The sequence below is a fragment of the Hibiscus syriacus genome, unplaced genomic scaffold (assembly GCF_006381635.1).
Source record: "Hibiscus syriacus cultivar Baekdansim isolate YM2019G1 unplaced genomic scaffold, ASM638163v2 tig00010968_pilon, whole genome shotgun sequence".
Lineage (NCBI taxonomy): Eukaryota > Viridiplantae > Streptophyta > Magnoliopsida > Malvales > Malvaceae > Hibiscus > Hibiscus syriacus.
This window is the reverse complement of record NW_024062239.1, coordinates 2001885-2017378: the sequence shown is the minus strand read 5'-3', so window position 1 is coordinate 2017378 and position 15494 is coordinate 2001885.

Sequence of the window (15494 nt, the reverse complement as noted above, 5' to 3'; positions counted from 1 at the left end):
AGCTGATACCACATTCGAGGGTGATTTTGATCTTTTGTCAATTACTACAATTTATGAACCTTCTGTATTCTTTAAAAACAACTATTTCTTACGTTAATCAACCCATCCATAATGTGAAGATAACCAATCCATGCCTAGAATAATTTCAAATTCATCAAAGGGCAACTCCATCAAGTTTGCCGGAAATATAATATCTTCAATCTTTATAGGAAGTTTTCTATATATTCTAGTGACTCTTGCACTTTGTCCCATGGGATTTATCGCTATCATCTCACTCACAATTGGTTCTAAATGAATTCCTCTACTTCTAATAAGCTTGGTACTAATATATGAATGTGAAGAACCAAGGTCAACTAGAACGAAAACATGCTCATAAAAAAAGGTGAAATATACCTGTTATAATTTTAGGGTTATCCCGATCCTCACTAGTCTTAATATTATAAATTCTTACGACTCCCTGAGTACCTTGTCTCTGTATTGAATCCATTTACCCCCTGGATCTACACCTTCCTCTACTTCTACTTGAGGCTGCTACTGATCTTTCAGACTGTGTCGAGTTATCACCAGATTTGTTAGGGCAATTCTGTGCAAAGTGACCCATATCGCCACATAGAAAAAAAGCTCCACTAACAAATCTACATACTCCTCAGTGCAATTTGCTACAAGTTTGACATGGATTCTTTTCCCCATAAGCTCTACTCAAGCTAGCAGCAAAAGACTGGGATTGTCTACTCTTCTGTGCTGCTGCTGCAAGTTATCCCTCTCATAGAATCTGAAACTCAAGTCTTTTCCTTTTTTAGCATAATGGGGAGAGGAAGGCATTCCCACTCTTTTCCCTGCTTGAACACTCTGCTCAGTCGTTAATGTTTCCTCTTGAGGTCTTTCAATAGCTTTGGCTCTGTTTATAACTTCTTGCAGACTCGACAAGTATAAGGCCATCATAATCTCTTTCAGCATGAGCCTTAAACCCTCTATGAACAATCATGTATGGCCTTACCATTTGGCACAATTTAAGTGGAAAATGACTAAACTTGTTGTATTCAGCCTCAAATTCATGGACAACTCGGTTATTTTGCTTTAAATAAAGGAACTTCATCAACATTGCTCGTTTGAACTGCTCACCCACATACTTGTTTTTGAAATCTTCCTGGAAAAATTACAATGTGACTTGCTTTGAGGGTGCATACATCGTAGTATTGGACCACCATACTAGAGCTGATCCTCTTAACAAAGATAAAACTCCTCCCAACTTCTCCTGATATGAACATTGTAGGCTTTCAAGCATTATCCTCAATCATTTAACCACATATCTGCCTACATAGGACCCTTACCCTCATATTCTCTGAGCTATGGAGCTCCTAAACTCTTCAACTCCTTTGGAATCAATATTCGAGGTACGAGAGAAGCAGGGGGAGGTTGAAACCAAGTCAGTATGCATCAAGGACTTGCATGAAAGTTCCAAAAGCAGGTTCCGAAATCCCTTGAGGTACAGGTGCACTTGCATTTTCAGAAGGAAGAGGATGTGCACTATTATCCTCACAACTTTCACTCCCCATTCCGTCTTGCATTTCTTGTTCTCTCGCTCTTCGCGAGTTAAATGATTCTAACATCTAATAAAACACTCATAATAATAACAATACCATTATTAAGGAGTGTTATCAATCACCTTCTACTGACACCACTCAGTAACATTTACAACTTTATTGACATGTAATCCTTTTTCTATTTTAAATAGAAATAGATTTGGCCGAAAATCGGCTAAACCTGCAGCTCTGATACCAATAAATATAACACCTATATACGTATATATGTTTCCGTATATGTATACAATTGTTATATTACTTTAAAAACGTTTTACTGATTTTATAAAGTCTTTAAAATTTTGTTGTAAACTTAATTTCTATATAAATAAACATAATAAATAAGTATTCATTAAAAACACATTACAATATGTTATGTTAAATTTAATTACATGCCAACAAGTTTACAAAAAGTTTACTACCGTTTATTGTTACTGGTGAGTCAACCTTGGTGAATGATATCTGCTGCTACAACTTCACTCCTTACTTGACTAATTTGTTGTTACCTACGCGTGGAAATACACATGTTAAGTATATCTTAGTGAGTAATAATATAATAAATAACCTTTGGGTATTTATACATATTTTATTCCCCATTTATCATAATCATTTTCCATAATTCTTTATTTTCATTTGTAACCTCCCTTTATATTTATAATACACCAGTATGCACTTTAAAATATAACATCTTTTATGTTGATAATGCACCCATATGCATTTCAACTATAGTATACTTTTCTGTTGATAATGTACCAATATACATTTCAAACATAATATACTTTTCTGTTGATAATGTACACATATACATTTTAACTGTAGCATACATTTCTGTTGATAATACACCCATATGCATTTCAACTATAGTATACTTTTCTGTAGATAATGTACCCTTATACATTTCAACCATAGTATACTTTTCTGTTGATAATGTACCCATATACATTTTAACTCTGGTATACTTTTCTGTTGATAATGCACCCATATGCATTTCAATTCTAGCATACTTTTCTGTTGATAATGTACACATATACATTTCAACTAAAGTATGCTTTTTCTGTTGATAATGTACCCATATACATTTCAACCATAGTATACTTTTCTGTTGATAATGCACCCACAGACATTTCAACTCTAGCATACTTTTCTGTTGATAATGTACCCATATACATTTCAACTAAACTATTTTTTTATGTTGATAATGTACCCATATACATTTCAACTATGACATCCTTTCATGCCAATAATGCACCCATATGCATTAGTATTTTCATTTCTTTGAGAGCAATTCATACTCTAACTCATACACAATATCATTTCTATATATTCAATAAAACATAGTAATTACAGTAAACCATACATTAACAATTAAACAATTCATATTAAATAATTATTAATCATTTTCATCTAGATTGTATACCATAAAATGTACTCACCTAGCTCACCTTTCTTAGATATCCAAAATGAGATGATAATTACTCTGGAACTTGGCCCTTACCTTTCGACTTACTCGACTCAGGAGCTTGATTTCGATCTTTGAGCTTATGAGGGAACTCTTCTATGGGGAAAGGAGAAGAAGAAGAAAGAAAATTATTTTTTAACCTAATCCCCTTTTCCCTTATCTTATATACCAATTTAAAATAGATTAAAATTATCTTTCATATAAAAGACCAAAATGCCCTCTTAATAATCTATAGTCATAATTTATTCTTAATCATTAATCCTAACCATTCTCATCTTTCATTATTAATAGAGTAAATCCTAATAATTTTGAATCATTCCAATATAGTCCCTATATCAATATTTGGGGCATTACAATTCTCCCCCTTAATAAAATTCATCCTCGAATTTTAAAGAAGTACTTCAAGTAAATTGATGTAGAAATTGCTTTTTCATATCCTCTTCTCTTTCCCAGGTAGCTTCTTCCACCTTTTTATTCTGCCAAAGCACTTTGACCAACGAAATCCTCTTGCTACGCAATTCCTTGGTTTCCTTTGCCAAGATCCTCACCGGTTCTTCCTCATAAGTCAATCTGGTCGGATTTCTATCTCTTTAGAAGTGATAACATGCCAAAGGATATGATCTATATCTCCTCAGCATCGATATATGAAAACATTGTGGATCTTATCCATTTCTGGAGGCAAAGCTAACTGATAAGCTTTGGGTCCAACCCTTTTTAATATCTCATACGGTCCAATAAATCTCGGACTCAGTTTTCCTTTACGCCCAAAATGTAATACCTTCTTCCAAGGTGATACTTTCAAAAATAATTTGTCTCCCACTTGATACTCTATTTCTTTCCTTTTAAAATCTGCATATGACTTCTGACGATCCGAAGCTATCTTTATATTGCTCTGGATAATTTTCACTTTATCTTCCATATGTTTCATCAAATCTGGCCCTATCGGATCTTGATCTTTCAATTAAAACCAATTTAATGGTGTTCTACATTTTCTCCCATACAGAGCTTTATACGGGGCCATCTTAATACTGGATTGATAATTATTATTGTACGCGAATTCCGCTGACGAAAAATACTTATCCCATGATCCCTTAAAATCGATCACACATGCCCTTAGCATATCCTCAAGTATTTGAATGGCTCGCTCTGACTGCCCATCTGTCTGCGGATGGAAAGCTGTGCTGAAGTTCAATCAAGTACCCAATGCCTCGCGCAACAACGACTTCTAGAACCTTGAAGTAAACTGTGAGACTCTATCAGACACTATTGATACATGTATTCCATGCAGTCTGACTATTTCTTTAATATACCACTTCACCAACTTATCCATCGAGTAATCTACCCGAATTGGAATAAAATGAGATGTCTTGGTTAACCGATCTATAATAACCCATATCGAATCTTTTTTACCCGGTCAAAAAGGTAGCCCTAAAACGAAATCCATCGTAACTCGCTCCCATTTCGTCTCAGGAATGGTTATTGGCTGCAGTAACCCAGATGACACTTGATGTTCAGCTTTCACTTGCTAACATGTTAGACATTTATCAACAAACTATGTTACAACTCTTTTCATGCTAGACCACCTGTAACGACTTTTCCAGTCTTGATACATTTTATTTCCGCCTGGGGATATAGTTAGAGGGCTATAATGTGCCTCATACATTAGATCCCTCCTCAAATCATCATCCACTCTTATTTCAAAGTCTTTGATTTCATTCCTCCCGACTTGTGCCATTATCGTCATACAGTTCTCATATAACTTTTGTAATTCTTTAATTCTATCCAAAAACATCAGCTTTAACTTAAGCTTAGAAATTAAAGCACCGTCTTCCTTTACTGACATGCATGCAGCCAAGGCTCGTAAAGAAGAAAAAGTCTTTCGACTTAATGCATCTACTACCACATTCGCCTTACCCAGATGATAGTCGATGATTAGATCGTAATCTTTGAGAAGCTCAATCCATCTTCTTTGTCTCAAGTTCAATTCTTTCTACGTCTATAAATACTTCACTCTTGTGCTCTGTATAAATATGGCACCGCTCACCATACATATAATGACACCAAATTTTCAATGCAAACACAACTGCCGCCAATTCTAAATCATGCGTCGGATAATTTTTTTCATGATTCTTCAACTGTTTGGAAGCATAAGCTACAACCTTTCCATATTTCATCAGAACACACCCCAATCCATTATGGGATGCGTCACTAAACACCATGTATTCTTTTCCCAACTTCGGCAGTATAAGTACCGGGGCCTCCGTGAATATTCTCTTGAGCCCTTCAAAACTTTCATGGAACTTTTTTGTCTATACAAAAGGAACATCCTTCTGCAATAGCTTAGTTAGAGACAAAGCTAACATTGAGAAATTCCTCACAAATCGTGTATAATAACCGACAAAACCCAAGAAACTTTGGACCTCACAAACATTCCTTGGAGACTGCAAATCCACTATAGCTTGGATCTTTCTTGGATCTACTCGAATACCTTCTATGAAAACTATGTGACCAAGGAAAATAACCTTGGCTAACCAAAATTCACACTTTGACAATTTGACATACAACTTTTTCTCGCGGAGTATCTGAAGAACTACTCGAAGATAAACATCATTCTCTTCTCTTGACTTGGAATATACCAAGATATCATCTATAAATATCACCACAAATTGGTCCAGATATGGTTGAAATACTCGTTCATCAAATCCATGAATGCTGTTGGTGCATTAGTCAAACCAAATGGCATTACTATAAATTCGTAGTCCCATACTGAGTCTAAAAAGCGATATTTGAAATATCATCGTCTTTGATTTTCAACTGATAGTAGCCTGACCTTCAGTCTATCTTAGAAAACACCAATGCTCCTTTCAATTGGTCAAACAAATCATCAATCCTCAGAAAAGGATATTTTTTCTTTATTGTGACTTTATTTAATTGACGATAATCAATACATAATCGCATAGTCCCATCATTCTTTTTCACAAACAGCACTGGTGCTCCCCACAGAGATACACTGGGTCTTATAAACCACTTATCTAGTAACTCTTACAATTAGACTTTTAATTCTCTCAATTGTCGGAGCCATTCTATATGGAGCCATCGATACAGGTTCCGTACCTGGATAAATCTCAATCCTAAATTCTACTTCATGATTCGGAGGCAATCCTAGTAACTCATTTAGAAAAACATCAAGAAATTCTCTAACGGTGGGAATATCATTTACTTTCGCTTTCGGAACTCGAGTGCCTATCACATTGGAAAGAAAGACAATACATCCTTTCGACATCATCTTCTTCACGGTCATAGCCGATACCACATTTAAGGGTGATTTCAATCTTTCGCCAATTACTACAATTGTTTCTTACGACAATCAACCCATCCATAAAGTGAAGACAACCAATCCATGCCTATAATAAATTCAAATTCATCGAAGGGAAACTCCATCAAGTTTGCCGGAAATATAATCTCTTGAATCTTTATAGACATTTCTACATATTCTAGTGACTCTTGCACTTTGTCCCATGGGATTTATCGCTATCATCTCACTCGCAATTGGTTCTAATCATATTGGAACTAATATATGAATGTGAAGAACCAGGGTCAACTAGAACAAAAACAGGCTTATCAAAAAGGTTAAATGTACCTGATATAATTTCAGGGTCATTTGATCCTCACTAGTCTTGATATTGTAAATTCTTTCGACACCCTGAGTACCTTGTCTCTGAACTGAATCCATTTGTCCCCTGGATCTACCCCTTCCTCTACTTCTAATTGAGGCTGCTACTGATCTTTTAAACTGTGTCGAGTTATCAACAGATTTCTTAGGGCAATTCCGTGCAAAGTGACCCATATCTCCACATAGAAAACAAGCTCCATTGACAAATCAACATACTCCATGGTGTAATTTGCCACAAGTTTGACATGGATTGTTTTCCCCAGAAGCTCTACCCGAGCTAGCAGTAAAAGATCCTCACTAGTCTGATATTGTAAATTCTTTCGACACCCTGAGTACCTTGTCTCTGAACTGAATCCATTTGTCCCCGGGATCTACCCCTTCCTCTACTTCTAATTGAGTTTCTTAGGGCAATTCCGTGCAAAGTGACCCATATCTCCACATAGAAAACAAGCTCCATTGACAAATCAACATACAATGGTGTAATTTGCCACAAGTTTGACATGGATTGTTTTCCCCAGAAGCTCTACCCGAGCTAGCAAAAGAATGATTGTATACTCTTCTGTGATGTATGACATTTCAGTGACAAAACGTCTCAATTTGTTGTATTCAACCTCAAATTCATGGACAACTCGATCACCTTGCTTTAAATTAAGGAACTTCATCAACATTGCTCGTTTGAACTGCTCACCCATATACTTGTTTTTGAATTCTTCCTAGAAAAATTGTCATGTGACTTGCTCTGATAGTGCATACATCGTAGTATTAGACCATCATACTCGAGCTAATCCTCTCAGCAAAAATACAAATCCTCCCAGCTTCTCCTGATCTGAACATTAAGGCTTTCAAGCATTATCATCACATCATTTAACCATATATCTGCCTCCATAGGACCCTTACCCTCATCTCCTCTGAACACTGGAGCTCCTAAACTCTTTAACTCCTTTAGAATCAACATTCGAGGTACTGGAGGAGTATGGGGAGGTTGAAACTGAATCAGTATAACATCAAGGGTTTGCATGAAAGTTCCAAAATCAAGTGCCGAAATCCCTTGAGGTGCAGGTGCACATGCATTTTCAAAAGGAAGAGGATGTGCACTATTATCCTCACAACTTTCACTCCCCGTTCCCTCTTGCATTTCTTGTTCTCCCGCTCTTCGCGAGTTCGATGATTTTGACATCTAATAAAACATTCATAATAACAACAATACCATTAGTAAGGAGTGTTATCAATCAACTTATACTGACACCCATCTTAGTAACATTTACAACTTTATTGGCATGTAATCCTTTCTCTATTTTAAAATAGAACTAGATTTGGCCGAGAATCGACTAAACTTGTAGCTCTGATACCAATAAATGTAACACCAATATACGTATATACATTTCCATATATGTATACAATTGTTACATTACTTTAAAAACATTTTACTGATTCTGTAAAGTCTTTAAAATTTTGTTGCAAAATTAATTTCCAAATAAATAAACATAATAAATAAGTATTCATTAAAAACACATTACAATATGTTATGTTAAATTTAATTACATGCCAACAAGTTTACCAAAGGTTTACTATTGTCCTATTGCTACTGGTGAGTCAACCTTGGTGAATGATATCTTCTGCTACGACTTCACTCCTTATTTGATTAATTATATTGTTACCTACGTGTGAAAATACACACGTTAAGTATATCTTAGTAAGTAATAATATAATAATTAACCTTTGGGTATTCATACATATTTTATTCCCCATTTATCATAATCATTTTCCATAATTCTTTCTTTTCATTTATAACCTCCCTTCATGTTTATAATACACCATTATGCACTTTAAACTATAACATCTTTTCTATTGATAATGCACCCATATGTATTTCAACTATAGTATACTTTTCTGTTGATAATGTACCCATATACATTTAAACCATAGTATACTTTTCTGTTGATATTGTACCCATATACATTTCAACTCTAGCATACTTTTCTGTTGATAATGCACCCATATGCATTTCAACTATAGTCTACTTTTCTGTTGATAATGTACCTATATACATTTCAACCATAGTATACTTTTCTATTGATAATGTATCAATATACATTTCAACTCTAGCATACTTTTCTATTGATAATGCACCCATATGCATTTCAACGCTAGCATACTTTTCTGTTGATAATTTACCCATATACATTTCAACTAAAGTATGTTTTTCTGTTGATAATGTACCCATATACATTTCAATCATAGTATACTTTTCTGTTGATAATGCACCCATATGTATTTCAACTCTAGCATACTTTTCTGTTGATGATGTACCCATATATATTCCAACTAAAGTATGCTTTTCCGTTGATAATGTACCCATATACATTTCAACTATGGCATCCTTTCATGCCAATAATGCACCCATATGCATTAGTATTTTCATTTCTTTGAGAGCAATTCATACTATAACTCATACACAATATCATTTCCATATATTCAATAAAACATATTAATTACAATAACACATATTAATTACATTTAAACATACATTAACAATTAAACAATTCATATTGAATAATTACTAATCATTTTCATCTAGATTGCATACCATAAAATGTACTCACCTGGCTCGCCTTGCTTAGATATCCAAATTGAGAAGATAATTACTCCGAAACTTGGGCCATTGCCTTTCGTCTTACTCGACTCAGGAGTTTGATTTCAATCTTTGAGCTTAGGAACTCTCCTATGGGGAAAGGAGAAGAAGAAAAAAGAATAAGAATTTTTTTCAACCTAATCCCCTTTTTCCTTATCTTATATACCAATTTAAAATACATTTAAATTCTATTTCATATAAAAGACCAAAATTCCCTCTTAATAATCCATAGTCACAATTTAGTCTTAACCATTAATCCTAACCATTCTCATCTTTCATTATTAATAGAATAAATCCTAATATTTTTGAATCATTTCAATATAGTCCCTATATCAGTATTGGGGCATTATATTGTAGGCCCATGGAGGAATAAATTCCAATGAATGAGTCGCTTTCACCCACACTTAAAAGTTGGAGCTCGGGTGTAAAGCTTGAGATAACTTTTTTTGAAAAGCTGAAAACATCAACACAACTATTTATTTGAAAAAAAAAGTCAAAGGTAAATAAAAAAAAAGATAAAAATAAATTTAAAGTTAAACTTACAATCTTCGCTAAAGAAGACAATCGAGTAACGATTTTGGCGAGACTCTCAAGTTCCCTAGTAGAGTCTCCAAGCTATCACAATGGTCATTCGGGTTGTCTTGGGTTCGTTCTTTGACTTGTAATTATGATGGAGTTGCCACCAATCATTTCGAATTAGTTAGATCAGACACCTACTACCATTTACCGGTTATATGTCTTACCAGAGATGTGTCGGATTCGGAAATCGTTTACAATTGAGGAAGGATGAGTACCTTGATTTGTCTTTCCGGTATCAATCAATCACCGGATTGTATTAATTGCTGAGATTAAAACTTTAAAATAGAAATTTAAATTTGAACCGAGTTTATTTACCCTTGACGATCTTTAATTTGGATTGGATTCCCTTTCAAAAAGAAAATAAGATTAGTATTTAAAAAAAAGATATAAAATAATAATAAAAAATAACGAATAATAATATTAATAATAAAATGATATGAAATAGAAAAAAAACAAAATAGGGTACCAATTTTAAATAAAATGGAAAATAATAGAAATGACCAAATTAAATTAAATTGAAATCTAGGAGTCAAATTAAGATAGGGTACCAAATGAATTACACATTGAAACTGGGAGGGCTGCGAAAATAATTTAACTATTAGCTAATTACACCTAAGTCCCTCCTATAAATTGCTAAAACTCCTTTTTCATTCTCATTTTAACACTCCACCCGAAAATACTCTCACAAAATGCTCTTTCCCATCCCGCATAACATACCCAAAAAAATAGCTATCCTCACCGGCTACTTTGTCACCCCCTTCGTCGCTCCAGCCAATGCCCATGGTGGTCAGAGACCCATAAAAACTACCCAAAGCGTAATACTTCTTTCTTTTTATTATTTTTAGGGTGCTTGAAGCCTTTCAATTTGTTTATTCCCTCTCCTTTCTTCTTCGCAAGATTTTATAGGTGACTTGGGGGAGACAAATCCCCTTGGTTGAGTGATTTTGGAAATCATGAGAGCCATGGGATTTGTGGACACTATTTGTCTCTTTTCATTTTGTTTAAATTGACTGCTTGTTCAAAAGGAAATTCCCTTTTTATTTCTGTTTTGTCTTATCATGTTGCCTTGTATGCTTGTTTATCCTTGAGTTTTGGATTTTATTCGATTTGGTTTCCTTGTTGTGTCTGATTTCTGGAAAAACAAAACTTCAAAAAATAACGACCATGAAATCTGGTGACGAGGTTTTGATTGGTGCACGCCTTCCATTAGCTTGTTGGTGACTTTCGTTGTTATAGAATTTTCTAAAATTAAATATGGCTGTTGGATCAAGGGGCCAGATCCAACGACCCTCGTTTGGCTGCACATAATTGTCATAGGGTTTTGTCCTAACCCTAAGTGCGGTGCTCGATCTGGGCCCTTGATTTTTTTTTCATTTGATGGTTAATTTTGGTGAGAGGCCAAGGTTAAGTGTAAAACCCTAGCACACTCTTAGGTTGGGTTAGGCCTGTATGCTCAAGCGGGCTCTCCTATGTTGGGTTAGGCAATTGGATCCACTATACTTTGGACTCCCCAATCTACTGGGTTAGACTAATTAGGTTATTTGCACCAGATCTTGTCGTTTTGGACTTTGGACACATTCTTTGGACATGAAAATAAATTAAAAAATAAAAATAAAACAAAAACAATATAATAATATATTAATTATATACGCTATATTTTTCTAAATTATATGTCTTCAAAACAATATATATATTATAAAAGTATAGTTTTTAAAATATATATATCTTTTCAAAACCATATATATATATATATATATATGTTTTCCAAATATACATGTATATATATATCAAAGGTATAATATATATTATGATGGACATGGACAAAAATAACTGTCTACAAGTGTCATATAGAATGTACAGGTACTGTAAAACACAACATTTCTTTATTGAAATAAGGAATACATTGCACCATCATCATATACCATTTTCATATACGTGCCATATAATGTATCCTGAAACTACGTTAGCACCATCAACATATTCGTGCTATGTACAAATACTCCACCTCATGGCATGGCAATTATACCAAGACTCTCAATATGCACACAATGGGCTTTTTATATCAAAATCATATACCATGTATTTTTCAGAAGTACCCATAGATACGAACATATCAAAATGTCACATAAAAGTGCATTGGACAGTTCATAACCAAAATCATCCATACATCATTTCTACCCTTAGGGAAAATTTTCCATAAATTTATTCGCCTAATACGATTATGAAGGGTCAATTATTCCCTTGTTTTCCAACTTTATTCAAGCACAAATTCAACCTCTAAGCACCATTTGCATCCCTTTACAATCAATCCCATATCGAATTCAATCCAACTCCACTCTCCTACTTAGAACCTTAACATGGCCAAACCTTATATAACCAATTCCAAGTGTTTTCAATCATTTATACAAGCATGGAAATGATTCTACAACATCAACTACATCATAATTCACCTTTAAAACATGAAAATCTAACATCCCCTTCATATACCCAATTCATGAACTTAGAGTTTCAAGCATGAAAAGCATGAACAAATGGTACCAAATGATAGAAAATCTTATGTAGAATAATTTTCTATTTCATGCTTTCATTCAAAATCCAAATAAATTAGATTAAAAATTGAAACGAAAAATTTCTCCCCCTACCTATGGAGGTCACAACAATAGCTTGAAGATGAGAAGAATTGTCATGAAATGAGAAGAATTGTCATGAAATTTCTAAACAAATTGTCATTTGTCATTTATTTGGTTAAAATGAATTAAAAATTCATTTTAATGTGAAATGACAAATTTAACCTTATTAGAAATTAAAAGATGAACCAACAAATTCGTGACTTCCAACTTTGCCCTTGAAGTTTTCCCGAAATTACAATCTCGCCATTTTAATCTAGTAGTCCCCATTTAACATGGAAAATCAATTTAAATCTTATGGTCCATGTTAAATTATACTAATTTAAGACATGAAAATTACATTATGAAACTTAATTTACCGTTCTTCAAAATATCATGAATAATCGATTCGATCCAATTATTTGAATATTTGTTTTCAAACTTTATCGTTTTATAACTTTTAATACAAATTCTGTACGAAAATTTTGGGTAACATGAAAGTTCCATTCTTGATGCTAAAATATTCATTTACTGGTCTAAAATACATAATTTTTGAAAATTATACTTTGCTCCCTAAACTTTTCCAAAGTTTATACTTTGGTCACTAAATTTTCAAATTTTATATTTTGGTCACTAGCCAAAATGTTTGGAGTATTGCACATCTTTCTCAAATTAAACCCAACCACATACCACTTCTTCTTCTTATGTCAAGTAATCTCGAGCCTCATCACCCACACCCGTTTCGTTTTATTATAGGTTGGGCTAAACACTTACAATTTACAAGATCCATAATGATAATTGGGCAAATGATGACACAATCGTTAATGCCCTTGGTAGAATTTCAGAGTCCATTATCCCTTGGAATAGAGAGGTCTACAGCCACATAATACAGAAGAAGAAAATCCTTAAGTCCAAGCTTATGTCGATCCAAGCTAAGCTGGACAGAAGGAATCGTGATGAACTCTTTACCGAGGAATTGAATGTTCGTGAGTAGCTTGAAGAAGTGCTTGACCAGAAGAAACTCCTCTGGAAGCAAAATTCTAGAAGTCAATGGATCCTGGATGGTGACCACAACACTAAATTCTTCCATAGTTGTGCTATCAATAGGAAGAAAACCAGCTGGATACAAGATCTAAAAACTCAAAATGGTGAGTGATGCTTTGAAGATGATGCTATTCATTCTGAAGCTACTACGGTCTTTAAAAAACTTTACCATGATGAAAGTAAGTGTGTTAATGGGTTTCCTATTCGAGGAAGGTTTCTAAGGCTGTCTCCGACTGACTTGAACCTGCTTGAGGCCATGGTTTCTAATGATGAAATTAAGAAAATACGCTCTTCGATATGGAGCCTCTCAAATCCCCTGGACGTGATGGCCTTCATGCCTTTTTTTTCAAAATCAATGGGCGACAATTGGGGACTCGATTTACAACTAGGTCAAAGGTATTTTCCTTGGTAATTCCATATATGTGGAGCTTAATATATCCCTTTGGTTCTTATTTTTAAAGTTGATAACCCTGATACGTTTGTAGACTTTTGATCGATTAGCCTTTGTACGGTTTTATATAAATTAGTTATGAAGGTTATTGCTAACAAGTTTAAGTTGATCTTTCCAAAGATCACAACTTCAAACCAATCCAGTTTTATTTCGTGTCACAATATATATGATAATATTCTTATAGCTCCAGAAGTCATATACTCAATGAAGAGGAAAAGAGGCGACAAGCAATGGATGGTGGTCAAAGTCAACCTCGAGAAAGCCTATGACCGCGTTAATTGGAATTTCTTATCAGATTCTTTGATTGACAAGAGCTGCCCCAATAACATCCGACGGATCATCATTGACTCGGTCTCTTCCTCTACTACACAGATCCTCTGGAATGGAGCTCTCTTTTCAGAATTCAAACCTACCAGAGGAATTTGTTAAGGATGTTCTTTCTTACCCTTTCTTTTTGTCCTTTGAATTGAAATATTGGGTCATAGCATACAATATGCTATGAATGTCGGATTATGGGAACCAATAGTCATAGCCCGGTGAGCTATTCTGGGAGCTATTTTGGACTAGCCACTTTTTAGGCCATAAAAATATTATCCAAAATGAAGTTTTTCTTTTCTACTAACTTGAAAGATAACCACGTGAACAATATTTACTCTATTCTAGGCCTCCTACACACTACGGATCTCGAGAAATATCTTGGGATGCCTCTTTTCTGTAACAGAGTAACTAAGAGTACATTCCAATTTATCATTGAAAATGTTCAGAATAAACTCAGCAGATGGGTGGCGTCTAAGTTGTCTCTTGCCGGCTGTGTTACTTTAGCCAAATCCACCATCCTTGTGATTCGAAATTACTTCGTACAGATGTTGGCAATTCCTAAAGGTGTTTATGATGAAATTGAACAAATTGCTCGTAGATTCATATGGGGTGGAACCAATAAATCCCCGAAAGTGGCTCTTGTTAAATGGCAATCCTACTACCAACCACCTACGCATAGAGGATTGGGCATTCGACCTTTGAAACCACAGAAAGAGTCTTTCCTTATCAACCTTGGTTATAATTTCCTTATGATACGAGAAGCATTTTAGGTTCAAATTCTCAACTCTAAGAATAAAGTTAGCGACCCGATGCCCTATAGTATTGATGGTACTAACGTCCTTGGTGTGAAAATCCTTAGCGTGTGGAGCCATATCCGCGAGAATAACTGTTGGTCAATTTGTGACGGGAAAGATACTAGGTTCTGGTATGATTCTTGGATTTCAGGAAAGAACCCCCTTGTCAAACTCGTCGATTTATATCAAATTCCCAATACCCAAGCCAAGGTTAGAGACTACACGTCCCATGCGGGGAACTGAAATATTGCCTCTCTCCGCCAACACTTGGATGAGGACATTGTTAGAATTATTCTTGGAGTGCCCACTCCATGTGATAATATCAGCCATGATCGATCGAATTGGAGATGGTAACAAT